The sequence below is a fragment of the Aegilops tauschii genome, chromosome 3 (genome assembly GCF_002575655.3).
Source record: "Aegilops tauschii subsp. strangulata cultivar AL8/78 chromosome 3, Aet v6.0, whole genome shotgun sequence".
NCBI lineage: Eukaryota > Viridiplantae > Streptophyta > Magnoliopsida > Poales > Poaceae > Aegilops > Aegilops tauschii.
The window spans coordinates 476181591-476199974 of record NC_053037.3 but is presented as its reverse complement, the minus strand read 5'-3'; positions in this window follow the sequence as shown (position 1 = coordinate 476199974).

The following is an 18384-nucleotide window of genomic DNA, read 5'->3' as shown; positions in this document are numbered from 1 at the left end:
GGTGGTCGGCTCTGCTCCAGCTGATGGGCTTCTCGGACCAATGCATGAACTCGGGGGTCTCTGATGCCACCGCATTCACTTCTTGCTGTCATTGCCGCCTGCTATGCTTATCGTCAGCCACACTGGTGAACACGACATAAGCTCCGTGCTCTTCAGGATACTTGTCTTGTATGGCTCCGACTGGTCAAACCGCCGGCTGCTGGGGGAGGAGGCGGCGGCTGCCCAGCAGGCGGAGGAGGCAGAAGGCCGTCACCCTTGGCGATCCTGGTGAGCCAATGGCACTTTTGAGTGGTGTGGTCGGACGGCTTCGTGCCGCTGTGAAATTTGCAGGGTGCATCAAGAGTCTGCTCATATGAGAAAGCAGGCAGCCAATTGGGCTTGCCGCCCTTCTGGCGCTTTGATGGAGGCTGCCCTTCCGGCTGCTGGTCTTCGACTGTCGCCACCTGCCGGCTTGTAGAAGCCGGCTGCGCGGCCTTGCGTTTGTTGTCGTTGGGTTGCTGACGCCGACTGGAGTCGCCAGCCGGGGCCCGAGGAGCTGGAGGAGCCACTTTGCCAGACGCATCAACTTGGATCTCTGCCTTCATGGAGGAGTCGGTCGTGGCGTATTTATCTGCTATGATCAGCAGCTCATCGAGGGTCGCCGGCTCGTCGCAGAGAAGCCTGTGCTTGAGGAGGGTGCCCTCTCGGCACCCGGCGGTGAAGTACTCGATGGCCTGCACCTCGTGCACACCTTCGCATGAGTTGCGGAGCTCGGCCCAGCGCGTGAGATAGTCACGAGTCGACTCGTTGGGGCCTTGGACGCACAAGGAGAGCTGCCGAGGCTTGGGCGGCCGCTTGTATGTGCTGGTGAAGTTGCGGATGAAGGCTTCGGTGAAGTCGACCCAGCTGTTGATGCTGCGGGGCTTCAGTCTATTCAGCCATGTCCGGGCCGTGCCCTGGAGCATGAGCGGAACGTACTTCACGGCAATGCGCTTGTTGCCGTTTGCGATGCTGACGGCTGTGGAGTAGTCGACCAGGCAGTCCTCCGGCTTTACGAAGCCGGTGTATTTGGGCGTGTCTCTCGGGAGCGTGAACCCTTTGGGGAAGGGCTCATCTCGAATGCGGGGGCCAAAACAAGGCGGAACCAGCTCATCTTCTTCTTCTCGGCGGCCAAGGCGGTTGCCGAGTGTCGGGTGTTCAATAGGCGGCGGGCAGACGCGCCTTTCCCTGCGAGGGGGAGGAGGCGGACAGTCATCCCATCGTTCTACTGCTCTTGGGCGGCCATCTTGGTCGCGCTCGATGGTGAGGCGAGTCCGGCTGCGGCTGGCGGCCAGCTCCTTGTCTCTTCTTCCGCGCAAGCCACCAGTCGGCATCCGAGAGGTCACGTCTTGATCTCGGCGAGGAGGCGGGTCGTCATTCTGCCGGTTGGGAGCCTCAGTACGGCAGCCGGCCTCAAGCTGCTCAGCAGCCGCATCGAGGAGTCGCTGGACGCGCTCCGCCATCTAGCGACGCTCTTCGCCCTCAAACTTGTCTAGCTCTTCTGCTGCCGCCTGGGCAGCTCGTATGTTTTCCACAGGCGTGGCGTAGACGGGGCGATCCACCCCGAACAGGCTGACGATGGCCACGCCGCGTTGCTGGACCGTGCCGATGCGGCTAGGCCCACCAGGAGCCGGCATGCCACCCACAGCGCGGTCCATCCCGCGCTGGTAGGCCTCCGATAGGCGTCTCATGTTGGCCAGCTTCTTGGCGCTCTCGACGAGCTGGACGCGGCGTGCTTCCAGCGTCTCGGCGTCGGCGTCTTCTGGAATAGGCATCGTCAGGTCTTGCAGTGCCGCATCAAGCGGGTCATGAGCACCTCCGCCGGAGTGCTCGCTGTGGCCGATGACAAGCACCTCCGTGACGGCACTTCCGGCACTCTCCGCGCGAGGAAGCGGCTCGTCGTAGACCACCACGTTGGTGGTGAACGCGTCAAGCGACGTAGTGTCGGAATCGACAAGCATCGGGACGGTGGAGCCAACAGATTCCAAGTCTACAGCAGGCTCGTTGGTGACGTGGAGCTGATCGAGGAGGCTGACGATGTGGCTCTCGGGACCATCGGTGCCCGCATCAGACGTGGGCTCGTCGGAGAGGTGAACCTCGCCGACAAGATCGGCGAGGCAGCTCGCCGTGCAGGCGACCTCCGCGCCGTGCAGCGCGTTGGCGTAGACTCCGTCTGGCGTGTCGGGCTGGCTGCGCTCGCCAGGGAGGAATAGGGTTCCCATCCAGAACGGGTCTCGGGACGACGCTGCACCTTGCCCCACGGTGGGCGCCAAATGTCGGGGGTTGGGTGCGACATATGCCAATGGATTGCTTATCATGGTGGGAGCGAGTAGAACGTCGCTGGTGCCTGGAAGCGGGATAAGGCGTAGACACGAACGCCGGCGCACTTTACCCAGGTTCGGGGCTCTCCTAGGAGATAACACCCCTAGTCCTGCTCTGTGGGGTCTCCACATGATCACTAAGGCACTAGTGAGTACAATGGTGCTCCTCAAGCTGTTTGCTAGAGGTGGAAGAAAGCAAGGCTAGCTCTGTCCTTTCTCTATGGGTTGGTCTAGTTCTAACAGGTTGGGAACTCTTTGCATGGGTGCCCTGGGGGGTTTATATAAGCCTACCCCCCAGGGGTACAATAGTAATCCGGCCGGGTGTAGGACCCGGCTGTCAGTCTCTCTGGTTGCCGGCTTCTCCGCCGGCTGCTGCGGCCCGCCGCCTGGTGGACCCCGCCGACTGGTATGGTACAGAGCCGACAGGCCGCCTCCGCCGCTCGCGGGTCTTGTCGGCTGCTGATCACTGTAGCCGTGATGCTAATGACGTCGGCTCGGTCAGGGGAGTGTGGCTACAGCCCCGCCGCCTGGCGGGCGATTACTGTAGCCACTCCGTGTCTTGTTTGGTTAATGGCGAGTGGGCCCCAAGAAAGGGGCGGGCCGACTGCTGGGGGCCGACCTCCCTCGGGTCCGACTGGTGGGGCTCTAGCCGTCTTCTGGGCTCTTGCTGATCGGTGGGGCCCGTCGTCCTTGGGTCGTACCGACAAACCGTCGTGGGAGCAGGGCTCCGCCTGCTTGTGGTGACGTCAGGGGTGGAGTGGCAACAGTGCCACGCCGGGCGGAGATCTCCGCCTTTACGGTGCACTGTGGCCACGCCCATCCTTCGACCAGGGGGGGATGGGCTACACTATAGCCACTCCCTGTATTGTCTTTCTTGATGAGGGCGCAGGCTTCGTGGGCGCCACGGGCCGACTACTAGGGGCCGGCTTCTCTGGAAGCCACCCACTAGGAGTGGGCTTGTCTTGATGCCGGCTTCTGGAACTCGGCCGTCTATGGGCAGCCGGCTATTCCTCCAGCCGGCCACCAGAAGGCGGCACCTCGTCTTGACGCCTCGAGGGGCGCAGCAAGCCCCGATGTCTTGAAAGGTTCTCGGTCTCGGGTTAGCCTACCTGTGGCACATTACTCCGACACCCGTGCCCACATTAAGGCTCGGGGGCTACTGGACTTTGCGCTCATTATTTACAAATATTAAAGGGGCACATCGATCCCCTAATCTGGCGTTGCCACCCGACCAGTGTCTCGGGGGCTACTGCATTGCCTATTCAATGCGGAAAATTCAAAGTGCTCAGTGTTCGGCATAACCAAACTATGGACAAGCGCGTCTTCGGACGACAATAAGTACCATATGGGACTTATCCGGCATCAAGCTGATATACCACGGCGACATCTCACGACCCTCACGCAGGGGCCCGTCCACCGATCACTATTACCTCTAATATATTACACTACGTTTCTATTCCTATGTATGCTGCCGAGCTAGGAGTTGATCCTTAGGCCGATTTCATGACCTGGGTCTCAGGGGCTACCAGGATCAGCAGTTTTATGTTTTCCTTCAGGTGCATCTCGGATTTTAGGCCGATAGACACCTTGAGGGCTACTGGCAATACATCTCGTCAGCAAATAAATTTATACGCATCGGAAATAAATCCGCAAACAATCAGCCCATGACCGAGGTGTTGAGCCACCTCGGAAGCAGTTCGGCATATAGCTCGGATGCAAGTGGCTGGCTCCTTAGAGGGCATTTTCGGCATTAAGCTCGGCTAACGCTTTTTTGAACCAAGGTGATCTATGACACCTCGGACATAGTCCAGCGTTGGAGCTCGGATGCAGTTCGGCGTTGGAGCTCGGATGCAGTCCGGCGTTGGAGCTCGGATGCAGTTCGGCGTTCGGATACAGTCCGGCGTTGGAGCTCGGATACATTCCGGCGTTGGAGCTCGGAAGCAGTCCGGCGTTGGTGCTCGGCTGCAAAAGATACCTCGAATGCAGTCCGGCGTTGGAGCTCGGACGCAAGAGGACACTGCCGCATGGGAAACACTTCAAATCCTAGGTGTGGCATAAAAATAACAAGGCATTGATAAAGGTCGATAACTTAAAGGGGCTCCTCGGATACCCGACATGTAAACTCTTCGGATTTATTTCCGCGATCCTCAAGATCGAAGATAAGAAGATTTGTTGAACCAATTTTCAAGACCGACGACCGAAGATGAAGAACAGTTCGGAAGAATCGAGGAGCGTCCCCAACTTGAAGACCGGTTCAGGGGGATACTGACGGTGTCCTGGACTAGGGGGTACTCACCACGTCATCTCCCGATCAGGTGGATCGGGCCGAGGGCCCCCATGGCGGTTTACTCATGGGCCACTTCGGGCAGCCCATGCCGCATACAAAGGAAGATTCCACAAGACTTGGTGATCAAGACAAGGACTCCTCTAAACCCTAGGCCTACGGTGCATATATAAACCGAGGCCAGGCTAGTCAATAGACAATCTCATATTCATTGCTACAATCTCGTGGTAGATACGTGTACTCTGCACTACACCCATATGAATACAATCAAAAGCAGCATGTAGGGTATTATCTCATCAAGAGAGCCTGAAGCTGGGTAAAACCCCGGGTCCATGTTACCATCGCTCCAAGACGCCTAGCTTAGGACCCCTACTACGAGATACGCCGGATATTGAACTGACAATAGGCCCTTCACAGAGGGAAGCAGGGATTTGTAGAGGTGCCAGAGCTCGGTTTTAAAGCAGAGATAAATAATATTTTGAGCGGTATACTTTCATTGTCAACATAACAACCAAGAGATGGCGATATCTTCCATGCTACACACATTATAGGCGGTTCCCAAACAGAATGGTAAAGTTTTACTCCCCCTCCACCAACAAGCATCAATCCATGGCTTGCTCTAAACAACGAGTGCCTCCAACTAACAACTGTCCCGGGGGAGTTTTGTTTGCAATTATTTTGATTTGATTTGCATAAAGCATGGGACTGGGCATCCCGGTGACCAGCCATTTTCTCGTGAGTGAGGAGCGGAGTCCACTCCTCTTGAGAATAACCCGCCTAACATGGAAGATACGGACAGCCCTAGTTGATACATGAGCTATTCGAGCATACAAAACAGAATTTCATTTGAAGGTTTAGAGTTTGGCACATACAAATTTACTTGGAACGGCAGGTAGATACCGCATATAGGAAGGTATGGTGGACTCATATGGAATAACTTTGGGGTTTAAGGGATTGGATGCACAAGCAGTATTCCCGCTTAGTACAAGTGAAGGCTAGCAAAAGACTGGGAAGCGACCAACTAGAGAGCGACAACAGTCATGAACATGCATTAAAATTAATAAACATTGAGTGCAAGCATGAGTAGGATATAATCCACCATGAACATAAATATCATGAAGGCTATGTTGATTTTTTCAACTACATGCTTGAACATGTGCCAAGTCAAGTCACACGAATCGTTCAAAGGAGGATACCACCCCATCATACCACATCACAACCATTTTAATAGCATGTTGGCACGTAAGGTAAACCATTATAAACTCCTAGATAATTAAGCATGGCATAAGCAACTATAATCTCTAATTGTCATTGCAAACATGTTTATTCATAATAAGCTAAATCAGGAACGATGAACCAATCATATTTACAAAAACAAGAGAGGTCGAGTTCATACCAGCTTCTCTCATCTCAATCAGTCCATCATATATCATCATAATTGCCTTTCACTTGCACGACCGAATGATGTGAATAATAATAATAGTGCACGTGCATTGGACTAAGCTGGAATCTGCGAGCGTTCGATAAACAGGAGAAGACAAGGCAATATGGGCTCTTGGTTAAATCAACAATAATGCATATAAAGGCCACTTCAACAATTTCATCATGGTCTTCTCCTATCGACCCCCAAAGAAAAGAAAAGAAATAAAACTATATACACGGGAAAGCTCCCAACAAGCAAAAGAAGAACAGGAAATATTTTTGGGTTTTCTTTTAATTATTACTACTATAGTAAGAAAGTAAACTAGCTAAAAGCTACTACTAATTTTTTTTGTTTTCTTAAGGTTTTTCAAACACACAAGAAGAAAGCATAAAAAGGAAAAATAAACTAGCAATGATATTACAGTGAAAATATGAGCACCGACATCTAGCAATGAGTGTGTGAACATAAATGTAATGTCGGTGCGAAATACATACTCCCCCAAGCTTAGGCTTTTGGCCTAAGTTGGTCTATGGCCACGGCTGGCCTAGCGGATATCCAAAGTTGTAGTTGGGGTCGTACTGAGATGCAGCTGCTATTGCATCGTGGGCTGCATCTTGGAGGTGAGCTGCCCTCGTCCTCCTCTCGTACTCATTTGCCTCCTCCCTTGTTATGACATATCTCCCCTTTGCCTGAAAGTCAAAGAGAGTAGGAGCAGGGAGGACAATATTGACGGCGTGACGCCTGTCAAAGATTGGTCGGTACTGGAGAGGCGGATCATTCCTCTCAACAAACTGATGGTGAACCATAGCATTAAAATCTATATAAGAAGGAGGCAATTCCATATCATAATCACGAATAGGTATTCCAAGAAAATTAGCTAGACGGGTTGCATAAATTCCGCCAAAGAAATCTCCATTAATTCTATTATTATGCAACCTACGTGCAACAATGGCTCCCAAATTATAATGTTTATCTCCTAACACAGCGCTCCTGAGAACACTGAGATCAGGGACACACATGTGACATGCTTCATCCTTACCATTTATGCACCTACCTATGAAGAGAGCAAAATAATGTATAGCAGGGAAATGAATGCTCCCTATGGTAGCTTGTGCTATGTCTCTAGATTCCCCCACAGTTATACTAGCAAGAAAATCTCTAAATTCAGATTTGCGGGGTTCACTAGGACTACCCCATTGTGGAAGTTTGCAAGCAGTATTAAAATCCTCTAAATCCATAGTATAAGAATTTTCATAAAGATCAAACAGGACTGTTTGAGAATTACGTGACGATGAAAATTCAAACCTCTTCACAAAGGAATCAGTGAGATAGTGGTACTGACGGGACTTATCTGCCTCGAAGCTCACAAGATCAGCGTTACGCACATATGTGTTAAATTCTTCCTTGATTCCTGCTCGATCCATGAAGTCCTTTGAAGGCCATTCACAAGCCCGCACTTGAGCGTCCCTTGGTGGTTCATCGTCGGCATCACGCATTGCGAGCCTGGGTCCTTGCTTCCTTGAAGGGCACCTTGGTACATTTTCCTAAACATATTTCTTCCTCTGAAAAATTTCTGAAAATTTTAGTAACTTCAAATAAAAGTGAACCAAGCTCAACAAAATTGATAGCAACTACTCCCACAAGTGCCTAGAGACTATATCATGCATTAGAACTACTTGGAACCATATAAATTTGACATGCTAGCTCAAGAACATGGTCTCCTAGGCAGCACAAATTTGCAATGAATAAAGCACTAGAACAAAAACTAATTGGACCATTGGAGGACTCACCTACCAAGGAACAATCCCCCAAAGCAGTTTTGTGAGAGGTGCTTTGAGCAAGGAGATCGAAGATCGCAGCAAAATAAGCTAGAACTCGTGCTTGAGCTGGTTGGTGATTTTTTTGGGAGGAAGAAGGAGTGTGTGGGTGCAGGAATAAGTGGAGGGGAGCCACCATGGGCCCACGAGGCAGGGGGCGCGCCCTGGGCCCTCGTGGCCAGGTGATTGCTCCCCCTGCTGTGTTCTCAGTGCCAGATATTCTGAAATATTCCAGAAAAAATCATATTTCATTTTCGGGGCATTTGGAGAACTTTTATTTTCGGGGTATTTTTTATTGCACGGATAATTCAGAAAACTGACAGAAAATATTATTTTTACTTTATTTCAACTAAATAACAGAAAGTAAAAGGAGGGTACAGAAAGTTGTGCTTTGTAACTTCATCCATCTCATGCTCATCAAAAGGAATCCACTAACAAGGTTGATCAGGTCTTGTTATCAAACTCATTCTGAATTGCATGAAACCGGAGAAATTTCGAATAACACTATGTTACCTCAACGGGGATATGCACATCCCCAATAATAAGAATATCATATTTCTTCTTGACAGTAGGTAGAGGAAATTCAAAACCACCAAAAATAATTGATGGAATTTTTCCAATAGAATTTATACTATGAACTTAAGGTTGTTTCCTCGGAAAGTGTACTGTATGCTCATTGCCATTAACATGAAAAGTGATATTGCCTTTGTTGCAATCAATAACAGCCCCTGCAGTATTCAAAAAAGGTCTTCCAAGAATAATAGACATACTATCGTTCTCGGGAATATCAAGAATAACAAAGTCCGTTAAAATAGTAACATTTGCAACCACAACAGGCACATCCTCACAAATACCGACAGGTATAGCAGTTGATTTATCAACCATTTGCAAAGATATTTCAGTAGGTGTCAACTTATTCAAATCAAGTCTACGATATAAAGAGAGAGGCATAACACTAACACCGGCTCCAAGATCACATAAAGCAGTTTTAACATAGTTTCTTTTAATGGAGCATGGTATAGTTGGTACTCCTGGATCTCCTAGTTTCTTAGGTATTCCACCCTTGAAAGTGTAATTAGCAAGCATGGTGGAAATTTCAGCTTCCGGTACCTTTCCTTTATTAGTAACAATTTCTTTCATATACTTAGCATAAGGATTCATTTTGAGCATATCAGTTAATCGCATACGCAAAAAGCGCTCAAAATCATTTCAGCAAAGCGCTCAAAATCCTCATCATCCTTTTTCTTGGATGGTTTAGGAGGAAAAGGCATGGGTTTCTGAACCCATGGTTCTCTTTCTTTACCATGCTTCCTAGCAACAAAGTCTCTCTTATCATAACATTGATTCTTTGATTGTGGGTTATCCAGATCAACAACCGGTTCTATTTCTACATCATTATCATTACTAGGTTGAGCATCAATATGAACATCATCATTAACATTATTACTAGGTTCATGTTCATTACCAGATTGTGTTTCAGCATCAGAAATAGATATATCATTAGGATTCTCAGGTGTGTCTACAATAGGTTTACTAGAAGCATGCAAAGTCCTATCATTTTTCTTTTTCTTCTTTTTAGAATGACTAAGTGCATCAATATTATTTCTCTGAGAATCCCGCTCAATTCTCTTAGGATGGACTTCAGGATACAAAGGTTCCTGAGTCATTCTACCAGTTCTAGTAGCCACTCTAACAGCAAAATCATTATTCTTACTATTTAATTCATTGAGCAAATCATTCTGAGCTTTAAGTACTTGTTCTACTTGAGTGGTAACCATAGAAGCATGTTTACTAATGAGTTTAAGTTCACCTTTGACTCTAGACATATAATCACCCAAGTGTTCAATCATATAAGCATTGTGTTTTAATTGTCTACCAACATAAGCATTGAAGTTTTCTTGTTTGACAATAAAATTATCGAAATCATCTAAGCATTGGCTAGCAGACTTATAACGAGGAATATCACCTTCATCAAATATATAAAGAGAATTTACCTTTACTACCTGTGTCGGGTTATCAAGACCGTGTACTTCTTCAATAGGAGATGAACTAAGACCATATATTTCTTCAAAAGGCGGTAAATTAAGACCATGTATTTCTTCAACAGGAGGTAAATTCTTAACATCTTCAGCTTTTATACCTTTTTCTTTCATAGATTTCTTTGCCTCTTGCATATCTTCAGGACTGAGAAATAGAACACCCCTTTTCTTTGGAGTTGGCTTAGGAGATGGTTCACGAAGTGTCCAATTATTTTCAATTATCAGCATATTATTCAATAGAATTTCAGCTTCATCTGGTGTTCTTTCCCTGAAAACACAACCAGCAGAACTATCCAGGTGGTCTCTGGAAGCATCGGTTAGTCCATTATAAAAGATATCAAGTATTTCGTTTTTCTTAAGAGGATGATCAGGCAAATCATTAAGTAATTGGAGAAGCCTCCCCCAAGCTTGTGGGAGACTCTCTTCTTCAATTTGCACAAAATTATATATTTCCCTTAAAGCAGCTTGTTTCTTATGAGCAGGGAAATATTTAGCAGAGAAGTAATAAATCATATCCTAGGGACTACGCACACAACCAGGATCAAGAGAATTAAACCATGTCTTAGCATCACCCTTTAATGAGAACGGAAATATTTTAAGGATATAATAGTAGAGAGTTTTCTCATCATTAGTGAACAGGGTGGCTATATTATTTAATTTAGTAAGATGTGCCACAACAGTTTTAGATTCATAGCCATAGAAAGGATCATATTCAACCAAAGTAATTATATCAGGATCAACAGAGAATTCATAATTTTTATCAGTAACAAAGATAGGTGAAGTAGCATAAGCAGGATCATATTTCATTCTAGCATTCAAAGTTTTTTGTTTCAACTTAGCTGATAATTTCTTAAGATCACTTCTATCATTGCAAGGAAGAAAGTCTCTAGAAGTTTCTTCATCCATAACATAGCCCACAGGCACAACAGGCAATTCATATCTTGGGGGAGAATCTTCATCATCACTTTCGTCAATATTATCAGTTTCAATAATTTCATTCTCTCTAGCCCTAGCAAGTTGTTCATCAAGAAATTCACCAAGTGGCACAGTAGTATCAAGCATAGAAGTAGTTTCATCATAAGTATCATGCATAGCAGAAGTGGCATCATCAATAACATGCTTACTCAAAACAGAAGGTGAATCAAGTGGAGAGACAGATGGCAGTTCCTTACCTCCCCTCGTAGTCGAGGGATAAATTTTTGTTTTCACGTCTTTCAAGTTCTTCATAGTGACCAGCAGATATAAATCCCAAGTGACTCAAAGAATAGAGCTATGCTCCCCGGCAACGGCGCCAGAAAATAGTCTTGATAACCCACAAGTATAGGGGATCGCAACAGTTTTCGAGGGTAGAGTATTCAACCCAAATTTATTGATTCGACACAAGGGGAGCCAAAGAATATTCTCAAGTATTAGCAGTTGAGTTGTCAATTCAACCACACCTGGATAACTTAGTATCTGCAACAAAGTATTTAGTAGCAAAGTAGTATGATAGTAACGGTAACAGTAGCAAAAGTAATAGTAGCAGTTTTGGTTTTGTAGTAATTGTAACAGTAGCAACGGAAAAGTAAATAAGCGAAGAACAATATGTGAAAAGCTCGTAGGCATTGGATCGGTGATGGAGAATTATGCCGGATGCGGTTCATCATGTAACAGTCATAGCATAGGCTGACACAGAACTAGCTCCAATTCATCAATGTAATGTAGGCATGTATTCCGAATATAGTCATATGTGCTTATGGAAAAGAACTTGCATGACATCTTTTGTCCTATCCTCCCGTGGCAGCGGGGTGCTATTGGAAACTAAGGGATATTAAGGCCTCCTTTTAATAGAGTACCGGACCAAAGCATTAACACATAGTGAATACGTGAACTCCTCAAACTACGATCATCACCGGAAGTGGTCCCGATTATTGTCACTTCGGGGTTGCCGGATCATAACACATAGTAGGTAACTATAGACTTGCAAGATAGGATCAAGAACTCACATATATTCATGAAAACATAATAGGTTCAGATCTGAAATCATGGCACTCGAGCCCTAGTGACAAGCATTAAGCATAGCAAAGTCATAGCAACATCAATCTCAGAACATAGTTGTCACGCCCAAGATGCGACCCTATCCTAAAGGAACTCGAAGGTCCCACCAAGGATAGAAGCGCATCTTGAAGACGCTTTTGCAAGGTGGATATCATTACATCATACCATTACATAATAGTTGGGGATACATACAAGAGGCATACAATGCCACATGAATACAACAACATCATACATAAGAGCAACATCCGACTACGGATGAAACACAAACAGAAACTCAACGACATCCACCCTGCTAGCCCAGGCTGCCGACCTGGAACCTATCCCCTGATAGAAGAAGAAGCAGAAGAAGAAGTCCAAAACAAGTAACATCGCTCTCGCGTCATGATCATCGCATAACCTGTACCTGCAACTGTTGTTGTAGTAATCTGTGAGTCACGAGGACTCAGCAATCCCATTACCATGGGTATCAAGACTAGCAAAGCTTAATGGGTAAGGAAGGGGTAAAGTGGTGAGGTTGCAGCAGCGACTAAGAAAGTATGGTGGCTAACATACGCAAACAAGAGCGAGAAGAGAAGCAAAGGAACGGTCGTCAACTAGTAATGATCAAGAAGTGATCCTGAACTCCTGCTTACGTCAAACATAACCCAGAAACCGTGTTCACTTCCCGGACTCCGCCGAGAAGAGACCATCACGGCTACACACGCGGTTGATGCGTTTTAATTAAGTCAAGTGTCAAGTTCTCTACAACCGGACATTAACAAATTCCCATCTGCCACATAACCGCGGGCACGGCTCTCGAAAGATAATACCCTGCAGGGGTGTCCCAACTTAGCCCATTATAAGCTCTCACGGTCAACGAAGGATATTCCTTCTCCCGGGAAGACCCGATCAGTCTCGGAATCCCGGTTTACAAGACATTTCGACAATGGTAAAACAAGACCAGCAAAGCCGCCCGATGTGTCGACAATCCCGATAGGAGTCGCACGTACCTCGTTCTCAGGACACACCGGATGAACACTACGTACAACTAAAACCAGCCCTCAAGTTTCCCCGAGGTGGCGCTGCAAGTGGCTCTAGTTTGGACCAACACTCCGAGGAGCACTGGCCCGGGGGGTAAAATAAGATGACCCTCGGGAGCGCGACTCCCAAGGGAAAAAGGCTAGCTGAGGCAAATGTAAAACCAAGGTTGGGCCTTGCTGGAGGAGTTTTATTCAAAGCGAACTGTCAAGGGGGTCCCATAAATCACCCAACCGCGTAAGGGACGCAAAATCAAGGAACATAACACCGGTATGACGGAAACTAGGGCGGCAAGAGTGGAACAAAACACCAGGCATAAGGCCGAGAGCCTTCCACCCTTTACCAAGTATATAGATGCATTAATTAAATAAGAGATATTGTGATATCCCAACATAAACATAAACCAACATGGAGCAATCTTCATCTTCACCTGCAACTAGCAACACTATAAGAGGGGCTGAGCAAAGCGGTAACATAGCCAAACAATGGTTTGCTAGGAAGGGTGGCAAAGGTTAGAGGTTCATGGCAATTTGGGAGGCTTGAAGAGCAAGTGATAGGTAGCGCAACATAGCGATAGAACGAAGCAACTAGCATAGCAATGATAGTAATGAGATCCAAGGTGACGGTCATGTTGCCTGAAATCCTGCTAGGAAGAAGAACGAGTCCATGAAGAAGATGAAGCCACGAAGACGAACCAAGCGTAGACGAATGAATCCTCACGATCGCAACGAAACGGGAACTATCGAGAAGAAGCACACAACATGGTAAACACACAAGCATAATCTTGGCATGATGCACAAATCAAGTATGATGCATGACAAGGCTACTTGAAGCTACTCATGGCAAGAGATGATGCATACAAGAACAACACATCAAAGCAAGTTTAAATGAGGTCGGAAACAACATATGACAATTCCGGTAAGTCCCCATATGCAAATTTCGAAATTGGTCCAGATCTGAATGAACCTTATGTTCAAGTTATTAAAAAGCAAGTTAAAATGCACCAAGATGAACTACACGAAATTCTAGTCAAGTTACATTTAAAGTTCATTAGATTCGGAGCTACGGCCTAGAAGATATGAGCAAAACAAGTTAAACATGGCATTGATGCAAAATGCATTCAAACATCAAGAAAACACACTCAAAACATGGATGCAACAAGGTAATATGAAACTAGATGCAAAACTAAGCAAGTTTCATATAGGGCATGCTCAAAACGGAGCAACGGTGCAACACATACACTCCAAACAAGATATAGCAACAATCTGTCCAAAACAGCAACTAGGCATTTGCAAGCATCAAAACAATATGCTACAGCACCCCAACATGAAAACAAAAGGCATTGACATGATATACAGGTAAAGAATGACAAAACATGAACACTGAGCTATCTCCAGAAATCACTAGAACATGCTCAAAAGGACATGGCAAGATTGCAAATAATAACAGTTTCACAGACTTAGCAGAAATCACTGGACATGGCAGAAATAACATCAGGTTGCAAAGTTTAGAGCTATCAAACAACATGCTACAGGAACTTATCATGGCAACCAAAGGCATGGCATGAATCTACTAATTTCATAGAACAAAAGTCCCTTACTGATCACGAGCCAAAAAGGTACAGAAGATATGATGGCACCCATGTAAACATAGCAAGTTTCATAAACAGGTTCAGACTTAGCAGAAAAACTGAGCATGGCATAAACAGAATTATGAAGGCATCTTTGCGAGCTCAAATCACTCATCACAAAGCATTTCATGGCATGCGAACTCAACCAACAGTAAGATGGCATAAATATGAAGCTAAGCATGGCAATAGCATAGTCATAGGGTGCATGGATCACTAGCAAGACACAATTCAAAATGATGGCATTTCTGTAAATATGCATGCACTGGAAAATGCTAAAATCACACAGCAGAAAAAAAAAACACATACGCGGGCCAGAAGCAACATAGTGCAGCGGCCCAGAACTGGAATCTGGCCCAACCGGCTATGGGTGTGTGCGTGCAACAGTAAAGGAAAAACAGAGCAAAAATTGGGGCTCCTGGGACTCGAACCCCAGACCCCTCGGATGGATAGTGGCTGCGCCAGCCACTGGGCTAGCTATGTGTTTGTGATGCCAAGGGAGATCGGTAGAGGATAAGGTGTATGCGCATCGCGACCAGGACCAAAACTGAAGCGTGCGCACGGGGACTCGCCGGCGACGGGAGCCAGCAGCAACCCCTGCTATGGTTGTAGAGGACCGGCGGGGGTGCGGAAACGTGCCAGGGTGCGTGTGGTGAAGAAACGACGCGAGGGTGTAGGTGTGGATGCGCAAGGCGGGGACGAACGGCTGCTGCTCGCCGGTGTCGTGTGCGTGCTAAAGCAGAGAAAAATAGAGGAGGTGGCGATGTGCACAGAAAGCGGCGGAGGAGCTTGCCGGAGCTGTTCCGGCAACCAAAACACGCGACGGAGGGCGCGGATAGAAGCTACGCAACGGGGCGAACCCATTCGTACCAAGCATGCAACGGGAAGTGGACGGATTCCTCGCCGATGACGGGGTTCCGCGGTGGTGCGCCTTGGGCTGCTACGGTGGATCGGCTAGAGCAGGCAAACGAGGGGATTCTCGAACAAGAACGCATCTACAGGACCCTGCTGGCCTAAAAGTGCCAACACCCGAGCAGAGGGTCACCGAAACTTCGCCGGAGACCATGCCATGGCCGAAGTGCCTCGGGCTCCGGTTGATTCGCGCGAGACAGGGAGGAAACAAGGGGGAAAAGTGGTGCGTGGGAAGAGCGTGCTCACCACAGGCACGCGGTGCGCCTGGATTGACGAGAGGCGGTAGGAGCCGACCCGAAACGGTGGAGATGGTGCGGCGGCCGTCGGGGAAGAAGAGGATGCCAGCGACGCTGTCTTGACGTCCCGCATTGCCGTGGTGGTCGCAGGCGATGTAGACGACGCAGGGGAAGAGGATGTACACTTAGGTTACGTCTGGATCCTCTGGAGGAACGCCGGGGTCGAGCTCGCACTCTCTGTCTCGCTCGGGAACGATGGGGCGACGGCTCTCGTGGGCAACTGACCTGCGGCTGCGGCGGAGGAAGGAGAGGGAAACCCTAGGAGGGCTCGGACGCCAAGAGGGGTTAAATAGGGCGCGGCTGGCTCGGCCACGGTGGCCATGGCGTGTGTGGGTTGCAGAGTTACTGTGAGAGAGAGGGAGGGCGTGAGGTGGAAGAAAAGGAGGGGGAAGAGAGAATGACAGGTGGGTCCGGGGAAGGGGTAAACAGTTGCCGCGTTGGAATTTTACCCGGGTCTGCTGGGCTGCGCGCTGCTGGGACGCTCTCTGCTGCGTTGAGCTGCTGCTGCCCTTTTCCTGAATTTCTTCAGACAGGAAATAATTACAGAAAAGAACAGAGACCATGGAGAAGGTAGAAGCAAGGCTGAGAATTAATATGAGCTCCTGGAGATATGCACTATTTGAATAAATTGCTTTGACCATTTTTAGAGGTAGAAAAATAAACCAAGTTTGAATTAACTTCAAACTTGAGTCATTTTTGAACCGAATCAAATCATCTTCAAATGAGCTGAAACTTGACAGAAAGGTTAAATGAAACATGTTGGATTTATAGGGAAAGAGTGAACATTATTTGAGGCAGGAAAAGTGTCACTCGAGTAAATGGCTAGAAATTAGAAGAAAGGAAGAAGGAGATGGGGTTTGCTTGGAGATGGACTAACTTGAAGGGTGAAGATGCCAACAACAATGGAGATGAAGAGAAAGAGATCACACCATGACATGCACAAATAAAATGCACATGCAACAACAAGCAAGATGATCATGATGCAATGCAAAATATGATAATGGCATTCGACATGGTCATGGCATAGACATATAGGAATGAAATATGCAAAATAATTATGATAATGCAACAAACATAATAAACACACGTCAACAACTAAAATAAATGGAAGGGCAACTGAAGCGTCGGTCTCGGGGTGTCACAATAGTGGATACTAGGGATCAAACCCTAACAAAACTAAGTCGATTAAATGATAAATCTCATCCAACCCATCACCGTCCAGCAAGCCTACGATGGAATTACTCACGCACGGCGGTGAGCATCATGAAATTGGTGATGGAGGATGGTTGATGATGACGACGGCAACGGATTCCCCTCTCCGAACCCCCGAACGGACTCCAGATCAGCCCTCCCGAGAGAGTTTAGGGCTTGGAGGCGGCTCTGTATCGTAAAATGCGATGAATCTTTCTCTTTGATTTTTTTCTCCCCGAACACGAATATATGGAGTTGGGGTTGAGGTCGGTGGAGCTCCAGGGGGCCCACGAGGCAGGGGCGCGCCCAGGGGGGCAGGCGCGCCCCCCACCCTCGTGGAAAGGGTGTGGGCCCCCTGGCCTTGATTCTTTCGCCAGTATTTTTTATTATTTCCAAAAATAATCTCCGTGAAGTTTCAGGTCATTCCGAGAACTTTTGTTTCTACACAAAGATAACACCATGGGAATTCTGCTGAAAACAGCGTCAGTCCGGGTTAGTTCCATTCAAATCATGCAAGTTAGAGTCCAAAACAAGGGCAAAAGTGTTTGGAGAAGTAGATACGACGGAGATGTATCAGGGTCATCCTGATGTTGTTCGTTAGCTGCGGCTCCGGCGAGGTCATCCGTATTATTCATGGTGTCGTTCTCCGCAGAGTCCATGTTGCTCGCATGGCTTCGACGTGGCTTTGATCGACGACACTGTCTTCGGCGTTTGGGCGGCTCATCTCCGGGCTTGTCTCGGTCCTGATTGGGAGTGCCATCGCCGTCCTTGGGGGTGTCCACCATGTAAATATCGTAGGTGGACATGGCCGACCAGCGGCCGGTGACGGGGGGGTGACATCGGTACTACCCGTGGCTCCGCCATCCTCATCCATGTATTCGGTTTTATTCGAATTATAATCTAGCATATCGGCTAGATCATCGACAGTGGCTACCAAGTGGGTGGTGGGTGGGACGTAAAATTCCCTGTGGTACGCCTCGAAGGGCTAATGATCGTGGATGGAGCGCAGGTCCTCCTGGATGGTCATTTTCCGGATTCGGTCTAGTGCCTCATTTAACATAGCGAGGGTCACCGGATTCGAGGGCTCTAGGCCAAATTCCATTATAATGGGGTGGGGGCAGTCAGTGCCCTGGCCGGTACTTGGTTTCCATAGGCCGAGCTGAGCTCGGGGTGCGGTGTCGGGTCCTTGAGGGAGTCCGTATTATCACCGAAGATCAAGGACGGGCCTTGGTTTTTGCGTGTGGTTTCCACGCCGAGGTTCGAGATCGAGCTGCTTCGAGCCGGGGGTGACCCCTGGCCATTGGCTGCCGGTTCATCGTAAAGGATCAAGGACAGAGGAGCGTTGTGACAGAAATGTTCATCCGAGATGGACTCTTGGCCTTCGCCTCTTGATTCTGCCTCG